Below are 21,674 nucleotides of genomic sequence, written 5' to 3'. Positions count from 1 at the left end.
ATTTGATTATTCACTAAATTTCTGTTCTTATTTAGAAAGTTTAACCATAGTTAGAGGGATAGTGACTGATAAACCCTTTGCAAATACAATGACAAGTTGTTTTGAATGAATGAATTTTATTGTGATTTAGAACTAGGAAAAGAATAAGGAGATTGACTGGGGGTATTAGAACCTCAGCATGGTTTGGGAGAATACTGAAAATGAAATGAAGTGTGGCTGGAGCCTGGGTCAAGATTTAGTAGTGACTGAGAAAACCACCCATCAAGAAATTGATTCCAGGCATGAAAGTTCTGAGTCCTTAGGACTTAGTTACTAAGGCTTAGTTCATGGACTTGGTGACCACAAAGTCCAGAGAGTAAAATGAAGGAAAGAAGTAATGATTTTGTTTCCATGACTACTCTTACATTCATCCCTTTCCCTCTATTCTCACAGCTACTACCTTTGTTCAGTCTTTTGTAACCTGAATCATTACAGATCTTCTAACTGTTCTCCCTAGATCCATTCTCTCCTCTTCAGTTCATCTTTCTTACAGCTGCCAAACTGATGTTTCTGATGGTTGAATTTGACTGTTACTATCCTCCTCAGGAATTTTCAAGGGAACCTTTATTGCCTTTTGGACAAAATACTTATCTGTTTTTCATTTAAAACCATTCGCAAACTCTCTCCAACTTATCTCTGAGAAAAATTTGTGATGTGTTGATATCTTTTTAATTAAAAAATGATTTATTTGAAACATAAAAATTATTGTTGTTGAACTGACATAGACCCATTTTCCCTGAAAATTTCATTGGACAGTTTTATAGCTTATTTCATTTACTTGGTGTTTTCCTTCACAATTTCCAACAGTACTTCAGCAGTGAGAAAGTATAACATAACAATAAGTACAAAATATATACAGTTGGAATATTACATTTTCTTGCTAATTAGGGGCATCAGTTTAAACGGCGGCTCTAGCTTGTCTGTTGTAATGTTGTCTTCAGATTGTTTTGAAAACTAAACCAACAGCTCAAGTCGAAATATATCCTAATTTAAATAAGCATCTCTCAGTCAGACTCCTAATATCTTTCCTCTGAACTGCTTTTGTTTACTTTGAAAAATCAAGTTTCCTGTAAGGGTTAAGTATTCTACCCTAGGCACTCCTGAATTCAGTGGAAAGCCAGATTCTGAATGACACAGGAGACCTATCTACCTGCTTAGGTCATTTGAGATAACAGAGGAATGCTTTTATTTTTCAAATACATGAGTAACAACCAACCCTTGAGCAAGCAAACAGCTCTAGATTAAAAGACAGATTTGTGATATTAGCTGTGGACATCACCATTTAAAGAATCAAATAGCATATTTCTTAGCAACCCCTAACCTGCAAAAAAACTTTTTAAAAATTTAGTCAACCTTAACTCATAGTTTTGTAAACTTTGGCATTAAATGATGAATTCATAAATCGAAAGGCTGGTAATGGGATGAAATCTCTCCAAAACAACAGCAGCTTTGGGGAAGTAAAGTGGCTCATCAGTTTGCTACTCTCTGAACTGGTGCAGTTCACTGTCCTTTAAGAAAATGCAAGTGTCCTTTGGTGTATTTGTTGATGTAATATCTTTTTTCATCACACTTGTAACAGGTGATCTGTTCCAGTGACAGAGGGTTGGTTCTCTGTTCCTCAAGTTGTTGTTTTGATATTGCATGACTCTAGTGACCTTTAGTGTTCCTTGTTGATTGGAGGCAGTCTGGATCAAGGATCCAATGGATCATCCACTAGATCAAAGAGGATGACCTTTGTGATGGTAGACTTTTATTTTGCTTTGTCTGAGGCTATGTCTTTAGAGGTAATGATGGCTGTTCTGTGGTTTCCAAGGGCATTTCAAATGGAAAGTGCATGCATTTACAGAAAGGTGCTTCTGGACAGAATCCAGCAAGGTAATTTCACATAAATTACTTTCCTAGTGTGTCTGTGCCTGCAAAAAAATATTTTCAGAAGCTTTGGTCAGACAAAGGAAATTCTTTGATCTTTGATTCCAAATTGATTTGGAGAAATTTTTGTTACTACACTTCTCAAATTTGGAGTAGAATTAACATTCAGACATCTTGGTCATAACATTCTCATATAGGAATTTGCACTGCTGTCCTTTCTTTCAAAGTCTTTTCAGTAAGTGCACATAGTACTTGACACTGATGTGACAAATGGGCATATTCCCTATTTTTCTCACAGGTGACTTTAAAAAATTTCACAGACAGCAGTCCCCAACTATTCCATTCCTGAAGTCAGTGTTTATCGCTTAGTGCCCCAAGTTGCTATTTCACAATAATCTCCAGATTAAACTTAATGTGATCCAAACTCATGGCCGTGGTGGCTAATGTGTGCCGTCTCAGAGCTCCTGGCAAAACATCTTCTTCCTCTTTTAAAGTTTGACTAGTTTGTGCTTTCCTCTTATTCCTCAACTCTACAGCCAGTCTCCACCTCATCATCTTTTATTTTAGCATCACCCACATTCCCAGCTGTGTATTTCTCCCTATACCCCTCAAAAAGCTTTACCTTATAGTAAAAAAGCTGGGGCATGCATCTTTTCATGTCTCTTCTTTGGGGCCAGTTTTCATTTTTGTAATTTCACAGTATAATTTAAGTTAATTTTGTTGTTTTTGTCCTTTCCATTCTTATTGTTGCAAGAATTTTGTATGTTGTTTTCCTGTTTCTCCTCTTTTTACTTTGTATCAGTTCATTTTCTTTTCCATGTGTTATCATATTCATGTTTCATTCCAGTGTTAGTGCTGCTTAGCATTTGTTTTAGTACATACCATAATTTTTAAGCCATTTCCAAATCTATGGATAGCTACTTTGTTTCCAAAGATTTTTTTGCTATAAAAAAAAAAAGTGCTTCTATGGATATTTTGGTGTATATGAGCCTTTCTTTCTTTTTGAAGATATCTGCCTAGCCATGAAATCACTGGGTAAAAAGACATGGACATTTTAGTTACTTACTTAATATAATTTTCTTTTGTTTATTGTGTACCTCATTGGTTCCATTTATCAGCCTCTCTGTTTTTTAAATAGTTTAGTGATGACTGATTTGTAATATAGTTTGAGATCCAGTAAACTCCTTTTCTCTCTTTTTTTATGAGTTCTCTTGAGATTCTTGAGTTTTTTTTCTTCTGTATGAATTTTGTTATTTTTCCAAGATCCACATAATAATCCTTTTAGATGTGTGATTGGCAAGACAGAATAAGTCAATAGTATTGTTATTTTTATTATTTTATCATTATTAATTTGAGCAATTAACATTTCTCCAGATATTGAGATCTGTGTTTTTTTCTGCAGTTTTATAATTGAAATCAAAAGGTTCCAGGATATATTTTGATTCATATGCTCCCGAATATTTTATATCCTCTGTAGTTATCTTAAAAGGGAACTTGTCTTTCTATTTCTTCCTGCCAAATTTTGTTTGTAATAAATGTATAGGAATACTCATGATTTGTGTGAATTTATCGCATATCCTTCAACTTTACTAAATTTATTCTTTCCATTAATTTCTATTGACTCCCTAGAGTTTCCTAAGTAAGTCATTTTTTCCTCCTCAAAAAGCAATAATTTTGTTCCCTGTATGTCTGTGCTTATTCCCTTTGTTTTCTCTTGGTCATTGCCTTATTGCTACACTTGACATTTGTAGAATTATGTAGTAATAGTAGTAGTTTTGTGATAATGGGCATCTTTACTTTACCTGGTTTGTAGTGGAAAGGCCTTTAACTTTTTTCCATAATGTACAGAGTTTCCTCTTGGTTTCAAATAGAACTGCTGTAGTGGTGTTTTAAGGGGAAGACCTTTTATGCTTACTAGAGTTTTAAGAGAAATAGGAGTCAGATTTTGTCAAAAGTCTTTTCATCATGACAAAATCATGGCTTTATTATTCATATTATTAATATAGTTTGTTACATTAATAGTTTTCTTTGTGATGAACTAATCCTAAATTCCTACTATAAATCCAACCTGGTCATAATAGGTAATGTTATTAATATGTTGTCATAGCCTCTTTGTTAAGATTTTGCTTCTACTCAATAGTTTTCTTTTTTTCTGTCTTGTCTCCCCCTGTTTTAGGGATCAAGATCACATATATATCATAGAAAGATATTGGAAGTATGTTTCATAGGATTGCAAATAATTTATGTAATATTAAAATTAATGTTTTTGAATGATTGATAGTATTCACTTGTAAAACGATCCAATCTTGAAGTTTATTGTGTGGTTTTTACCCCTTTGGGAGTTCATTTGTGGACTTGTTCAGTTTATTTTTTTTTGAAACTGGTATATTTAATGGTCTAATCCTTTTTTAATCCAAGTATATTGTAAAGTACTAATTGATTTCCTCCAAGTTATCAGTTTTGTTACCATATAATTGTACAAAATAATTTCTGGTTTTTCTTCATTTTCTCTTCATTGTTATGAATTCTTTCCATTTTTGTCAAAAAAAATTTGATTTTCTTTTTAAAAAATCAAATTAGGAATACTATTAGGTTGGTTTTTTTACTTGCGGTTTTATTAAGGACTCCTTTAATTTTACAAATTTCTATTTTGTTGCTTGTTTGGGGAGGGGGTTAATTTGTTGTTAAAGTTTAGTTTTTTAGTTGTACGTCCAGTTCATTGGTTCTCTCTTTTCATGGATGAAAGTGTTTAGGGATGTCAATTTTCCCTTCACAACTACAAATTTCTATTTTGTTGCTTGTTTGGGGTTGGGGTTAATTTGTTGTTAAAGTTTAGTTTTTTAGTTGTACGTCCAGTTCATTGGTTCCCTCTTTTCATGGATGAAAGTGTTTAGGGATGTCAATTTTCCCTTCACAACTATTTTAGTTGGTTTCCATTAGTTTTGGTATGTTATTATAAGTTTCTTTGACAAAGTTTTCTGGTTTTTTTTTTCCCATGATTTGCACTTGGTCCCACTAGTTATTTAGAATTACGTTATTTTGTCTGCAATTACTTTCTAGCGTGTTCTTCATTGTATTGACATTCAGTGTTTATTGCATTATGATAAATAAATGATGTATTTAGTATTTGTGCATTTCTGCATTTTTAGTGAATTCCATATATCACAATATATGATCCATTGGAGTTAGAAGTAAACAAATTCCTTTCTATTTCCACTCAGTAGTTGCCCAAGAGCTGTCATCTGTATTTTTTGTGAAGTTCTATTCAGATCCTTAACTTTTTTCTTGTTTATCTTTTAGCTAGACTTATTAGATTCTGGAAGAAATACATGAGCCTCCTCCAATTACTGTAGTTTTGCTCTCTTCTCCCAATTCAGTTAACTTTTCCTTTAAGTATTTAGATGTAACATTGTTTCATGCATGTATGTTAATCATTTATATTGATTTATTATCTATAGTATCTATAAATATAATATAATTCTCCTACTTTTCTCTTTATCTTATGTTTATTTACTTTGGCTGAGTCTGAAATCATTATTGCTACCTGTTTGTTTTTTTAAAGCGTAATATTTTGCTCTAACCCCTCATTTTGGTTCTGTGTGAATCTTTCATGTTTCAAATGTATTTCTTATAAAAAAAATATTTTTTAGATTCTCTTTCTAATCTATTCTGCCTTTCCTCTTCCATTTAATGGATGAGTTCATCCCATTCACTTTTAGTTCGTATATTTTTTCACCTTCAAAAAGTTCCTTTTCACAATGGACTGATAAAGCTTCACTTTTTTTATTTCCAAAGTTAAATTTTTAAAACTTGAAAATTATAACCAATAATTGATGATGCTTTTGTCATTTGGGAAGCATTTTATTTCACCTACTTGGGAGTTTACATTGAACATCTATGGATCAAAATAATGTTTAGATTTTATTCAAAATTTTGAATCATAAAATGATACTCTGTAATTTATCTTTTTTCAGAAAATCAGAGAAAATGTAGGTTGTACTATAAATTAGTTAGAAGGGGGGAAAAACAACATTGATCGGTAGAGCAATCAATGTTTACTGAAAAACCTCCACTTGGTGGTAGAGGGCAATTATGTAGTTTTACTCTCTCATAATAAATATCAATCTTATTTTCTTGCTGGGGGCATGTCTCCTTTTTAGTGTAATGTTATTAAAGTAAGAACAGCAGCAGAGTCAAGTGAAGGCTTTAGCTATTGTTTTCTGATTTCTCTCACCCACTGACCAATTAGATGACCGTGCCTGAGATATATAACTTTTCAGTACCCAAGATTTTCTTCTAAATGGGAAATAATAATGCTGTACTTTTCCCATTTTTCAAGGATATTGTTAAGCAATTCACTTTTCAGTTCAACTGACTTTTGCTTTCTCAGAGGAGCAATTCTTTTATTGATATGTTGTAACTTGGGAGATCTGCTATGATAGAATCGTTTCCTGAAAGGCTTTCCAGAAACAGTACTTCAGTCTTGAAGTACAAGCCATAAAGAATAAAATGTTCTCTATTTTGATCTCCTGTGAATTAAATTATGATTTCTTTGCTGATTATTATCAAATCTACTTATCCAGCTCTAACCTCTCTCCAAACCTCTAGACTCACATCTCCAGTTGCCTAATGGGTATCTCAAATTGGATGACCTGTCCACATTGTAAACTCAGCAGATCTAAAACTGAACTTCTTATTCCTCTTCAAACTCTTCCCCTCTTCTCAACTTCCCAATTGTTGTTAAGGATATCATCATCTTCCCATTTACCCATGTGTCATTCTCTGTCCTTCCCTTTCTTTCGCACTTCATAGCCAGACTTCTGCCCAGTTCTGTCAATTTTAACTTCACAATATCTCTTGAATATCCCCCTTCTCTGACACTGCCACCACTCTAGTGCAAGCCTCCTGTCACCTCATCAGTAACCTGCTGGTGGGTCTGCCTGCTTCAAGTCCCTCCCCACTCCAATCCATCTTCCACTCAGCTGTCAATTTAAACTTCCTGAAGCAGAGGTCTGACCATATCACCCTCCCTCAGTAAACTCCTGTGGCTTCCTATCACCTCCAGGATCAAATATAAAATTCTCTCTTTGGCATTCAAAGCCTTTTATCATGTAGACTCCTTCCTACTTTTTTAGGCTAATTATACCTTATCCCTACATATCCCATAATTCAGTGACATTGGACTCCTTGCTGTTCTCTATGTATCTTCAAAATCCAGTCATTTTCACTAGCTGTCCCCCATGCTTGGAATTCTGTCCCTCCTCATTGCTATCTCCTGGCTTCCCCATCTTCCTTTGAGTCCCAGCTAAAATCTTCCACAAAAGGCCTTTTCTTACCCTCTTTAATAGTAGTGCTTTCCCTCTTTTGATTACCTTCAGTTTCTTTCTATCTATCTATCATTTATACATAGTTGTTTTCATGTTAAAGAGGTATGTGGAATTTTATGATGCTTATTATCTATATGAATTGATCATTTGTGTGAAGTTTGGAGAATTTGCATATAGTATAGATATATTATATATATTATATATCTAGAGTTCATTGCCTTTAATTCCTACCCTTCTGTAGCTGATTGCCAAGTTAACACCTAGAGAACATATGAAGAGAAATGAAAGTAAATATAAAGTATAAAAGTAGCAATTCCTAATGCTTTCCTTTCCATGACCCAGGGACTTAGAAACAAAGGAACTTTTGCTTTGTGCTTCAGGTAAGTAAGCCTTATATATTAGGAGGATCTAGTGAAGAAATATTTAGCCTGGGGAAAAGAAGACTATGGGAGAACATAAAAGCTATCTTTAAGAATTTGAAAAGCTATCAGTTGGAAAGATTAGATTTGTTTTGATTAGTATTAGAAGACAGAATTGGCAACAGAATACAGAACCAGGTTTCCAGAAGTTGCACAGCAGTAAATTTGTGAAAGACATTGTTGATAAGGTATGGATTGGAATAGATTGCCTCTAAAGTCCCTTCCAATTTTGAGATTCTATAATTTTCTGAGCATAGAGAAAAGAGAATGAGCATGAGATTTGGATATTGATAAACTGGGGATTATCTGTATTACAGAGCTTCTTAAACTGTGGGTTGAGTTGTGACTCACTGTTAAAGAAGTACTGAAAGGGTTGAGTAGAAAAAGTTTAAGAAGTGCTGGTCTAGAAGACAACCAGAAGGAATAGGAATTTGAGTCCATGTTATATGAGGTTTGGTTGAAAGAATTGAGGATGTTTATCCAGGAGAAGCAAAAACTAGGGTATAATAAGGAAGAATGACAGTAGGTTTTTGGTATTTTAAAAATTGTCATAAGAGAGCTGTAAAGCAGTACTCTCAAAAATTTTAAATTCTGGGTACAGAGCCAAGATGGTGGAGTAGAAAGACACACATATGCAGGGTCTTCCCACATAGCCCATAAAATACCTGTAGAGAGGGACTCTCAACAAATTTTGAAGCAGCAGAAGTGGAGAACAACAGAGTGGAGGAGATTTCCAGCCCAGGGTGACCTGAAAGGCCCACGGGAAATGTTGATTGCACAGGACACAGAGCAGAGCCCAGTCCAGGGCGTGGCGGGACTCTGGAAGGAGGACACCTTGGGGCGGAATCTCCAGTTGCAGCAGCAGCAGCAGTGAGTCCACAGATCCCTCAACCCACAGGCACCAAAGGTCAGTGATGGGGTTTTTTCAGCTGGCCAGGAAAGAAGAAGGGCCTTCCCATAGCTCCAACCCCAGGCGACTGCTGGAGAGGCCACATTGGGCAGCAGTTCTCACTGCAGCCTGTATAGCAGCCCACATCCATTGTTGGATCATAAAAACCCCTGGGGGCACTGAGGAACTGAATATTACCTTAGCCCTGTGTAGGGGACCTGAGGGAACTGATCTTTATCTCACACTGAATGGCTGCCCTGCCCATGCAGCTTATCTGAAAATCAGCCCCCAGCACTGACTCGGCAGAACTGGAGGCCAGGTGGCTGTGGAGAGGAAACTGCTAAGATTCTGGACACAAAAATCTCTCCCTGCTTCCAGATCAGTGTACACACTTGATTGTGCCACCTTGGAAGAACTGAGATCCTACAGATTCCCAGAATATTCCCTACTCTTGTCAAAGGACCCAAAAGTCAAATAACTGGTTGGGAAAATGCCCCAAAAAGGGGGAAAAAAAGACCATAGAAGGTTACTTTCTTGGTGAACAGATATCTTCTCCCATCCTTTCTGATGAGGAAGAACAATGCTTACCATCATGGAAAGACATAAAAGTCAAGGCTTCTGTATCCCAAACATCCAAAATAAATATTGAATGGTCTCAGGTCATTACAGAACTCAGAAAGGATTTTGAAAATCAAGTAAGAGAGGTGGAGGAAAAACTGGGAAGAGAAATGAGAGAGATGCAAGAAAATCATGAAAAGTGAGTCAACACCTTGCTAAAGGAGACCCAGAAATATGCTGAAGAAAATAACACCTTTAAAAATAGGCTAACTCAATTGGCAAAAGAGGTTCAAAAAGCCAATGAGAAGAATGCTTTCAAAAGCAGAAGTAGCCAAATGGAAAAGGAGGTTCAAAAGCTCACTGAAGAAAATAGTTCTTTCAAAATTAGAATGGAACAGATGGAGGCTAATGACTTTATGAGAAACCAAGAAATCACAAAATAAAACCAAAAGAATGAAAAAATGGAAGATAATGTGAAATATCGCATTGGAAAATAGATCCAGGAGACACAATTAAAAAATTATGGGCCTACCTGAAAGCCATGATCAAAAAAAGAGCCTAGATATCATCTTTCATGAAATTACCAAGAAAAACTGCCCTGATATTCTAGAACCAGGGGGCAAAATAAATATTGAAAGAATCCACTGATCCCCTCCTGAAAGATATCCAAAAAGAGAAACTCCTAGGAACATTGTGGCCAAATTCCAGAGTTCCCAGGTCAAGGAGAAAATATTGAAAGCAGCTAGAAAGAAACAATTTGAGTATTGTGGAAACACAATCAGGATAACACAAGATCTAGCAGCCTCTACATTCAGGGATCGAAGGGTGTGGAATATTATATTCCAGAAGTCAAAGGAACTAGAACTAAAACCAAGAATCACCTACCCAGCAAAACTGAGTATAAATACTTCAGGGGAAAAAAAATGGTCATTCAATGAAATAGAGGACTTTGAAGCATTCTTGATGAAAAGACCAGAGCTGAAAAGAAAATTTGACTTTCAAATGTAAGAATCAAGAGAAGCATGAAAAGGTAAACAGCAAAGAGAAATCATAAGGGACTTATTAAACTTGAACTATTTACATTCCTACATGGAAAGACAATATTTGTAACTCTTGAAAACTTTTTTCAGCATCTGGGTAGTTGGTGGAATCACACACACACACACACACACACACACACACACACACAGAGACAGAGAGCACAGTGTGAATAGAATAGGATGAGATCATGTCTTTAAAAAAATGAAATTAAGGGGTGAGAGAAATATATTGGGAGGAGAAAGGGTGAAATGGAATGGGGCAAATTATCTCATAAAAGAGGCAAGTAAAAGACTTTTCAGTGGAGGGGAAAAGGGGGGAGGGAGGTGAGAGAAAAAACATGAAGCTTACTCTCATCACATTCAACTAAAGGAAGGAATAAAATGCACTCATTTTGGTTTGAAAACCTTTCTTACAATACAGGAAAGGCAGGGAGGGCAATGGGAGGAGGGAGCAATTAGAAGTTAACACTCTTGGGGAGGAGTAGAATCAAAAGAGAGAATAGAAGCAATGGGGGGCAGGATAGGATGGAGGGAAATATTGTTAGTCTTACACAACACGACTATTATGGAAGTCATTTGCAAAACTACACAGATATGGCCTGTATTGAATTGCTTGCCTTCCCAATGGGGATGGATGGGGAGAGAGAGATGAAGAGAAGTTGGAACTCAAAGTTTTAGGAACAACTGTTGAATATTGTTCTTTCCACTAGGAAATAAGAAATACAGGTAATGGGGTATAGACAGTTTATCATATCCTACAGGACAAAAGAGAAGATGGGGATAAGGGAAGAGAGGGATGTTAGAAGGGAGGGTGGATTGGTGATAGGGGTAATTAGAATGCTTGGTGTTTTGGTGTGGGGGGAAGGGAGAAATGGGGAGAAAATTTAGAACCCAAAATTTTGTGGGAATGAATGTTGAAAATTTAAACAAATACATTTAAAAAGAAAAAATTTTTTTAAATCCTTTGCTTTTTCTGTGAAAATCTTTTCCCAATTCATATACTTGTGTTCCTCAATGTATGTGTGTATATATGAATAATTGTGAAATTGCATGTCCATTATATGAATATGTACATTATAAAACATAAAAATAGAATATAAAAGGATTCAAAAGATAATAATATTTTAAAGTAATTATTTTATTGGTGCAAAACCCTTTTTCTGTCATTAAATTTATTAGTAAAATAATATTTTTATTTAGAGAAATGCAAATAAATATGCTTCATTTTTTCAATCGCAATTTAACACTTTGCAATATATGCATTCAAAGATCCAATACGAAGTTCAATATTAATGGTTTTAATGGCTGTCATAGCTGAAAATTATTTCTCACTAAGATGAGAAAGTCCGGACATATAAGGTACATACTGGTTGTGCTTACTCAATCATGATGCTCACATTTCAAACCCATCTTCCATTTATGTAATGGTTTCCATTTCATTTTCCTTGATGTCACTTAAATGAATTTCTGAAAAATAGTTCCATGCCATTTAAAACCCACTTAAATTTTTCATTTGGAAAACTTTTTAACTGGTTAGGAAACTTGGTTCCAAAACTTTCTGTACATGATACACTTAATAACATTTTAATCAATAAAAGATTAATTTCAGTACATTTTGTTGTTATTCACATTGGCTTCTACATCAATCCAAACACAGTGCTGACACATAGCATCATTATTGTCATTAGTAGTATTATACTAAAAAGATGAAATGAAAACAATTTTAAAGTTTAATTTTTTTTTGACAAATGAAATGAGAGCACCAGAGGCAACAAATGGGAAAGAAATGAGAGCTGTAGAAGAAAAAAATGAAAGGGAAATTAACAGGTTAGCACAAGAAGTACAAAACCTTGCCAGGTAATAAACTCATTGATATAGAAGAAAATGTAAGGTGTCTCATAACAAAAATGATTTAACTAGAAAACAAGTCGAGGAGAAAAAACTTAAGAATCATTAAACTATCTGAAAGCCTTAATTAAAAAAAAAAAAGATTTTAGATATCCTGTTTCAAGAATTCTTAAAAGAAAAGTTCCTAAGTCACTTAAAACTAGAGGGCCAAATAGTAATAAAGTGTTCATCAGTCACCTCCTAAAAGAACCCGCAAAATGAAAATTCTAAAGAATATTATAGCCAAAATTCAGAACTGCCAAATGAAAGGAAAAATACTGCAAGCATCTAGAAAGAAAGAATTCAAGTGTTGAGAAGTCAGTCAGGATCACAAATGATTTAGCAGCCACCAGTATGAAGGAGTGGAAAGCTTGCTACATAGTGTTCCAAGAGACAAAGGACATACCTAGGCTTTCAACTAAGGATAACTTACCTAGCAAAACTGAATGTAAGCCTACAGGTGAAAAATGGACTTTTAATGAAGCAGAGGACTCCCAAGCATTCCTGATAACAAAGACCTGACGCTAGCTAACTGTGACTTTGGCCAACTTGATTAATCTTGTTAAACTTCAGTTTACCCATTTGAAAAATGAAAGGGTTGGCCTGTAAGTTCCCCTCTGGTTCTGTAATCTGCATGATTTCTTTACAGGGGTCTTTAAATCAATTTTTCCCTTTTGTGAGACTTCATTTAGTTACAGTATAACTAAAAACAATATAATATAATTAATAATCCATTTATCTTGCCACAAATAAACTATAGTACATCACAGTACAAGTGAAATAAAGGTGTCCAGTGCCTATCTGTTGGCACTGTGAAACTCCTACTTTTCTTTCCTGATACTTTGTGTGATACACATCTGTCTGATGTACTCATCAAGTGAGGGTGGCAGTGTCAATTTATGTATTAAGTATTAGTAAAGCTGAATTTCTTTCTTTTTTTAGATTAAAAAAAGTTATGATACTTTCTTCACATGGCTCAGTGGATTATCTTTTATACATTGCTTTGGCAAACATTGTTTTAAATTAAGGGTAGAACTAAAGCCAAGGGTCCAGAGTTATAACAGCTAGATTTAGGCTGTATATTGTAAAGAACATTTTAAAAGTTGAGACTGTCTAGAAGTGGGACAGGCTACTTTGCAAGGTGGGCTCTCATGGCAACATTTTTTCTCTTTTATCCAGACTTAGGCAGAATCTGGGTGACCCATCATCTACTGACAAGTATATTATAAAAAATTTTGCCTCACTTGGAGGGAGATTCAGCTAAATGATATCTAAATTGCCTTCCAACCCATAATTCTGACCAGTAACACCTCACTAAAACATAATATACTTCAACTGTTTGGTCTAGTTCAAAGAAGAAAAGTAACATGGAAGATACTGATAGGATAAATTTGATGTCATGTATTTACTAATATAGAGAAATAATGACAATTAGTCAACCAACAAGCACGTAATAGAAACCTACTATGTGGCAGGCATAATTTTAGACAGGGTTATAGAGATGAATGTGAGACAGTTCCTGCCCTCAAGGGGCATACAATATATCAGGGGGTTTGATGAATGCATAGATGCAAAATATTTTCAAAGTAAATATAAGGTGGAATGGATACTAGTAGCTGTGGGGTGCAGATAGGTTAGGGAAAGCTTCTATGAAGAATATGTTCCTTAAACTGAACTCTGAAGGCAACAAGGAATTTTAAGAAGGCAGAAGCAAGGAGGGAAGACAGTCTAGCCATTAGAGACAGCCTATCCCAAGACACAAAGACAGAACAGTAACAAGGCCAGTTGACTAGATCATTAGAGAATGTGAAGTGAATAATATATAATAAATTTGGAAAAGTGGGATGGATCCAAATTATGGAAGGAAATCTTCATTCTGTAGTTAGTCGGTCAGAGAGAGTTCTCTAGCACCTAGAGTGGATTCTCTAGAGAGTCAGTAGTTACACAGGATGAGGAGTGAAAAAGTTGCAAGGTGCACCATTGGAAGGAGAATTCATAGCGATAGGACAGGGGAAATAGTTTCATCATATTCAAAAAGGGTGATGTAGTTGCTCAACCAATATTAGTGGTCTTTGAAGAATTAAGGAGAGCAGAAGTACCATAAGATAGGAGGCTTAAAGTAGGATCTGAACTTAGTCTTGAAGGAAGCCAGGAAATAAAGAGGCAGAGGTGAAGGGATATATGGTGGAAAGGCAGACCAGGCATGGTGGACACTTAGTACAAAGGCATGCGTATGTAAAATGGAGTTGGAACTACAAATAGGCCAGTGTTGCTGTTGTTGTAGTATGTGGAAAGTATGTGCAGTATGAGATGAGAAAGGTAGGCAGAGCGCATGTTGATATAAAGAGTTTTAAATGCCCATTGGAATCGTTTATACAGGGTGTCCCAAAAGTCTTAGAACTTTTTTAATTGCTTAGAATAGTCATCTTTAATTGCTTTAATAACTTAAAACTTTTGAGATACCCTATGTTTGATCCTGGTGTTTGTAGGAAGGCAGTGGGTATCATTGGGCAGAAGAGGAAGATGTGATATGGTCAGGCCTATGTTTCAGAAAAGAAATCTCCTTGGCAGCTGAGTGGATAATGGATTAGAATGACTAGAGACTTCAAAAGCTATTGTAGTAATCCATGCGAGAGGTAGTAAGGAGCTAAGATTCTGAGCTAGGATTGTGGCTATGTAAGTAGAGAGAATGGATCTTGTGTGAGAGATGTGAAGGAAGAAACTACACATATGGGTATTTTGCATATGGGTTAAGTTCAAGCGAGGAGTTGGAGATGTTGCTTCTTGCTTTTGGGTAAGCGATTAAGAACAACTCTGCCAGTTTTACCTCTGTAGGGACAGTCGTTGTCTCATTTTGCTATGTCTTTTGTTTTCTGATTTCGTTTACAGTGAGAAGGTCTGATTCTGATAGGTAGTTAAGGTAATTGTAGAGTATCAGACTTAGAGTGAGGAAGACCTGAGTTCAGTAATACCATTGCTTGGGGAAAGAACATGTCAGTCAGGCAAAATGTGCCCTATGGATAATCTCACTGCCCCTCTGACCTCCTAACCCCTTTCCCTGTGTATATGTTCATGGAGAAATCTTAAAAATTAGAATAGTAATGTTATATTTGATCAGAAAATTAGTTGAATCTCATCAAGAATTATAAGCATTAAGGGGTGTTTAGTCATCATGCGTATTGAAATAGCAGTTTGGCTGTGGCATTTAGATTTTCCTGAAAGTTATAGTACAGATTTATCAGGATGGATTTCTTTTTATGCTCTGTCTGATCAGTTTGATTTGGTCTCAACATACTTGTAGACAAAATTAGAATTAAGAAACAAAAGAAATTTGGTAAAAATAAGTACTTTGTAAGGTGAGTAAAGGCCCTTTGTAGTTGAAGCTAATGATAGATTCAGGAAAAGATTTCAGTGCTCTTGGAGTTGGAATATATTAGTAAATAACTATGCCTTATGATATTTTACTTTTAATTGTATGCAAATTTTATACAAGTAAATAAAATGCATGCAATGCCTAAGGGAAACTATCTGCATCTTTGAGACAGTGAGCTGTTAAGGTCTTGGCAGCCTCATGCAAATAATGACAGCTGAAGTCACTTGTTGGAAAGTCTGTAAACTCTGGTTACAGCTGCACTTGTCAGTAGCTTTAAGGGAAGTGTAATCAGCCACAGAGATTAATTTGCATCTCAATTAGAAAAGAGTCTGGAGGAAGCGCTAGGGTCTGTTGCTAGAAGGTTGTGGAAGAAATCTCATCAGACACAAAAGCCTCCCAACTCTCTGTACTCCAGCTGAGTGGAGGACAATATCTGAGGTTTAGTTACCATGGGGACTAGAAGCCTGCTGAGCCACAGAAGAATCTAGGGTTTGCACTGTAATCATTTGGTCATGATGACACAAATTCCACTGTTGTTCCCAAATACATTTTGCTATTAGAAAGCTGTTAGAAAAGTGGAAAATGGTCACTATGCCAAAAAGCGTGCAAGAGTGTTTTTCCTGACCTTACAGGCTTTTCATGGTGCTGCTGTGATTTTTCTGCTTTTACCATTTATTGGTACAAGAATATTCAGAGATTAAAAGGTCATTCAGTAAAGGAAAATATTTCAACTTTAGCATTCATGTAGTTGCTTTGTATATGACACAGCTTCAAAGAGAGCCATTATTTCTGATTCCTTTACACAGTAGTGTAACAAAGTAATAAAGTGAATAAAGCAGTGAATAAAGCAGACCAAAAATAAAGTAACAAGAAACAGAAATGTAGAATCATTTTCATATTATAGTTCAGCTAAAACTCTGGACCACGTGGTCCTCTTAAAGACCCATAAATCTTACATTTAAAAAAAATATAGAAGTCTGAAAATGAATTCTCTTCTCTAGGATTTCACAATCTCTAATGTTTCATGTGCAATGGCATATGACCATTCTTTTGTTTTCAGAAAAATACTTTGAAAATAGCCACAAAAGTCTGGATACTAGATTTTACCTCATCATAATCCAAGATGCCCGTTATTAACATTATTATATGTTACTACTTTCAAAAGCTATACTGACAAAGATTTCATAATTCACTTTTTCATCAAATAAAAAATATAGAAAAACTAACCTGGCAGAGCTATACATAATAAACTTACACACAGTCTTAATAATGTTGTCAAAAACAGAGTTTCAAAGTACTTTCACATTCTGGAAAAAGGACAAGAGCAAGTGTTTTAAAGACATCCTTTTCCAATAACCTCACATGCCAAAATAACATATTGCAGCTAGACATCAGAACTTCCTAATCCAACATTAATCAAATTTCAGTTTACTAATCATGAGTACTATTTTGAAAGGAACAAAATGGTATAAACAACATCTGAATAACATTTATTAGACTCTGGGATTATAAGTAATATTATTTGAAAGTGAGACTTCCCATTATTCAAATTTCCCAGAAGGACAATATATGCTGCCTTTATAATCAAAGATCTTGCAAAGTCAAAGGAAGGACAAAGCATACAAGTCCAAATGATTGGCCCTTCTGTGCTTTGTGTGTCTTAGCATATACAGCAATCTCAGCAGATTTCAGTTATAGATAGTTTTAAGTAGAATTCTTAAATCCACCCTACCTACTAGACTAAAATCTGAAACCAAAATTTCAGAATATTTTGGTTCTTTTTAGCAGTTTGTGAGTAAGTATAGAAAAGATTCCATAATAGACTTCATATGGATATTCTCTTAAATTTACTGCGTTGAGATTTTGCCATTCTTGAAATTGTGAAATATTGTAGGTAAAACTTTTTATCTTTTAAGACTTTTGAAAAATGACATTAATGAAATGCTTAATACAGACAACATTAGAAAAAATTTTCCCTTTTCCTATGTTGCACTCTCTCTTGAAGCAACCATTGAATAACTCAGAATGAGATATAGGTATAGGTTTTACATTTCATGAATTTTTTATTTTATCCCCATCATGGAGATATTTTGTTGTTAGGTTTTTTTTAATCTTCAGGCATTTTTCATTACTTTGTATGTCCATGTAATCTGGCTGTAGTTTCTTTTGTCATAATCACAAAAGTGCAAGAAATCTTTACTTAGTGACCTGTGATTATTCTCTATCCCAGAATACCTTTGAAGTCACCTTCTGACTCTTGAAGCTATCTCAGCCTTCACTGGTAAGAAAGGAACTGGCTAAATATTTTACCCAAGATTAGTGTCAATTGTGTGAAATCTGGATTTTTAAGTTACTATCCCTTTTGCTGTTTGTTTTTAATTTTACTCCTTTAATATTAGAGAGGGGTTTTTGTTTTTGTATTTTGAAAGATTGTCAAAGCTGTTCTCTAAAAATACCAGATCTCATGCGTATCAAGGAGACCAACTACAAATTTTAGAGACTAAGTCACTGTTGCCCTTTTCTTTTCTTTTTCTATGAAGTGAGATCTAAGTGTATCAGTATATAGTAGGCTTCAAGTCAAATGTATTTCTGGAAGTCCAATGTCTCATACCTCTACAAAGCAGAGACCCTGGCACTCTGGTGATGGGATTCTGAATTTATAAGCAGAGTTCCAGTATTCCCCCAGGCCCTACTTTTCAAAGGCAAATTAGTACCGTTTGCAACTTGATCCCTGGGCAACTTTTGACAGTTGTTCTAAGAATAATAAAACAGATGGACAGAATAGATTTTGGGGTTTCCATCCAAACTGCCAGCCTCAGTGGAATTTAAAGAAGGCGTGTTCTCCATCAGAATAGTTGTTGCTCCGTATTCATTCCTAGTTTAGACAACAAGAACCATAACTTTTTAACCAGAAAAAGATGAAATCTTTGTTACTTTATATTTATCAGAGAGCTCAACTTAGTTATAACTGAGAATGAAATGAGAATATTTCTTTAAAATCAGTTTTACTTGAATTTACCTCATTTGACTTTATGAGAGTTTATTAAATCACTTTTAATATTAGTATAATATGCCCGTTGGTTTAAATTTCAAGTGCATTTGTGACCTAATACAAACCTTTACCTAAACTTTGAAACATCAGTCCCAAGGTACATAGATGTGCCATTGAAATAGTCACAAAAGTGCATTAATTTGATGGGAATATAGTTCCTTAAAAAAATTGTCTTTCTCTCCTGTTATATTATATCAAATATGCTGTTTGGTTCCTTAAAGCTAAATGATCCTGCTGTCTTTACTAATCAAGAATTAATTGTGGCAAATCATTGTTTTCAGATATGAAGGCGAGTATTGAATTAATTATTAAACGTTTTATTCATATTTTCCACGATGAAAGGAATTTTTACTTTATCAGTGTCCTAGTTTGTCTTTTTTTGTCACACAAGTGCTGATATAGGTATGAAGAAAGTTTTAGTAAGTTTTTTTTTTGTTTTCCAAATGAAAAATAGCTTTTTAAAAAATATTTTAGACTTTTATGCTTTGCAAGTCCATTTTGGCAAGATGATTGTTTACTATTTTTTTTTTAAAAGAAATGATTCCTTCGTCTTTTTATATTATTTTCTTTTCCTAACATATCCTTCTCTAGGCTTTTCTACCCAGGAAGCCCTGTCTTATAACAGATTTTTAAAGTAATTGGGGAAAAAAAAACACAAGAATTTTGCAAAACCGTACATAAGTTTCATTCACTATTAGATGTGAGATTCCATCCCCATAGTCATCTACCTCAAAAATGCCAATTCTTCTCCAGAGCCAATTTGATTTTTATAATTATTCAGTGTCCCATTTCTTTTCATTGTTCTTTTTGTTTATATTCAGAGTCATTTCTTCTATAGTTTTCAGGTTTTCCACATGTCACTCTGCATCAGTTCATACAAATTTTCCCATTCTTCTCTGAATTCATATTCAAAATTTCTTATTGTGTAACGATAGTCAATTACATTCATGTACAACAGTTTAAACAGTCCCCAGTTAATTGGCTCTTGCTTTGTTTGCAAATCTTTTCTATCACAAAAATTTCTGTTGCCCATATTTTGGTGCATATGGGTCCTCAATGAAGTATATGACTAGGTAAAATAATTTCTTAGTAACTTAAAAAAATTAAAACTGCTTTCTAAAATGACTAAACCACTTCTCAACTTTCACCAATAATGTACTAATATGACTGATATTCAAAAAGTTTCTGTAACATTGACTATTTCCATCTTTTGTCATCTACTAATCTGGATTTGAGGTGAAGTCACAGAATTGGTTGATGTGTATGTCTCTTATTTCATTTGGAGTAGTCTTTTGTGTGGTCATGGATATATCACCGCACTTCTTTTGAGAAATAGTAGTTTACATCCTTTTAACACTTAAGCATCTTGGAGTGACTCCTTATTTATCTGTGCCACTTTCACATGTATATTTTGATATTAGATGCTTATCAGAGATAATTGATGCAAATATTTTCCTAATCAGCAGTTTCCCTTCTTGTCCTAGCTGCATTGATTCTGTTCATTCAGAAGCCTTTTAATTTCATGCAATCAGAATTATCTATTTTATCTTTAGTGATGAAAGTTAAACTGTTCTATAACTACTCTTTGAAGCTGTAGCATTGTGTGGTAGAAAGGACACTACTACTAGAGTCAAGACAGTGTTGCAGTCCTTGCTCTTATATTCACTGATTGTGTTGTTGTGAGGTAAATGACTTGTAAAACCTTAACTAGACCTACAGTATATGCTAATGTTACTGTTATGTGATTATCGTTATTGTGCCATATCTACCTAGTAACTCTTTTTTATAATTAATTTTCTATTGATACTGTTATTTAGAACATTCGTTTCCAAAGATGGGTCTTCAAGACAATTCATTAGGATGCAGGAAGAGCATGTTAGGATTTCTATTTCTCTTTGTTTTTATCTTTAAAAAAAGAAATACATACGTACATACATATATATATGTGTATATATATATTGCCTCCACTGCTCTTATTCAGTCTGTATTTCAGAAAGTCATATGTCAAGTACTATTCTTGAAGCGTCTTGAGAGAAGAATGGGTGTTCCACCTTGTAGAGTTTGACAGTAATGCCCTAACTCATTTGTTCACTTTTAACCTATTGCAGTACACTGAAATTTACATGTGATCAGTTAAGTGGCTTTATAGATTATGTATTTGTCTAGCTTTAGTGAAATTAGCTCCTAGAAATGAACAGTGGTTTAAGAACATTCCTGGAAAGAAACCAAAAATAGGGGATAATATCAATTTTATGATCTGATCATAAGCTAACAAGAAAATGGCTGAAGCTGATTCTTCTACTGCTAGTAGAAGCTATTTATCAGTCTCATTATGAGGTAAGCACAATGACATTATAACCAGATCTGACCAAAAAGTGTGTCAAAATATTCAAAAATTACCAGGAAGAGTATTTGAAATGTGGATGGATATCCACTGTTTGTTAACAGTGAACATCTCCCTATGTGTGTGCTTTTAGATACTAGCTAATGATTATATGGTATCATCTTTTTAGCAAGAAATCTCAAATCTAAGCTTTGCTGAAAACAGTATATCACTTATTTAAAGTCTCCTATCTATACACAAAGAAAAAAATTAGAAACAGAATTTTTTAACTCATTAGAAGGTCTCCCAGATAGTTTCAGTGAGTGCTAAAACTATTTGTTACAAATATAAAATTGCAACATATCCTAATTAATTTGCAAGAACCACTGATTAGCATGTGAAGATAAAAGTTTATTAGATGAATTTTAATCAAAATATTTTTTATAATTGGTATGTGGGATTAAAAAGTTAGTATAATGTTTAGTATGCACCGCTAACAATATACTTCGTCCACTTGAATCTACATATCTTTATGAGGTATCGCATCTATTTTCAGCTATAACAGTCATTATAACTAAGAAACAAAATCAACTGAACTTAGAATTGGGTCTTTGGTTATACCACAAAGTGTAAAACCAAGATTTTTAAGCATAATTAAGCATATTCAGTTGCACTCTTCTCAGTTAAAATATGATTTTAAAAAAATTTGGTGAGAGCAAAAAGGTTTTTATGCCATTAATAAAATGTCATTTTAAAATGTTTATTTCATCTTTGTCACATCCTTCTTAATATCTATCTTTGTATGTTTTCTAACATAAATATTATAATAGTACAAGTATATAACATAAATAACCCTACTTATACTATACTCTTTATACTATACATAATCTGTAGATTA

General features: G+C 34.3%; 1 protein-coding gene and 1 pseudogene across 7 annotated transcripts in view; one reads left to right on the top strand and one right to left on the bottom strand.

The window, feature by feature from the left end:
• The window catches only part of RALGAPA2 (Ral GTPase activating protein catalytic subunit alpha 2), a 428,361-nt gene that overhangs the window by 287,366 nt on the left and 119,321 nt on the right, over window positions 1-21,674 (top strand). The gene's annotated exons all lie outside the window — the stretch shown is intronic.
• Window positions 1,466-2,460, bottom strand: LOC140529810 (cleavage and polyadenylation specificity factor subunit 4 pseudogene; annotated as a pseudogene).

This window comes from Notamacropus eugenii, chromosome 1 (genome assembly GCF_028372415.1).
Source record: "Notamacropus eugenii isolate mMacEug1 chromosome 1, mMacEug1.pri_v2, whole genome shotgun sequence".
Taxonomy (NCBI): Eukaryota; Metazoa; Chordata; class Mammalia; order Diprotodontia; family Macropodidae; genus Notamacropus; species Notamacropus eugenii.
The sequence above is the reverse complement of the archived record's forward strand: the minus strand, read 5'-3'. Positions and strand labels throughout refer to the sequence as shown.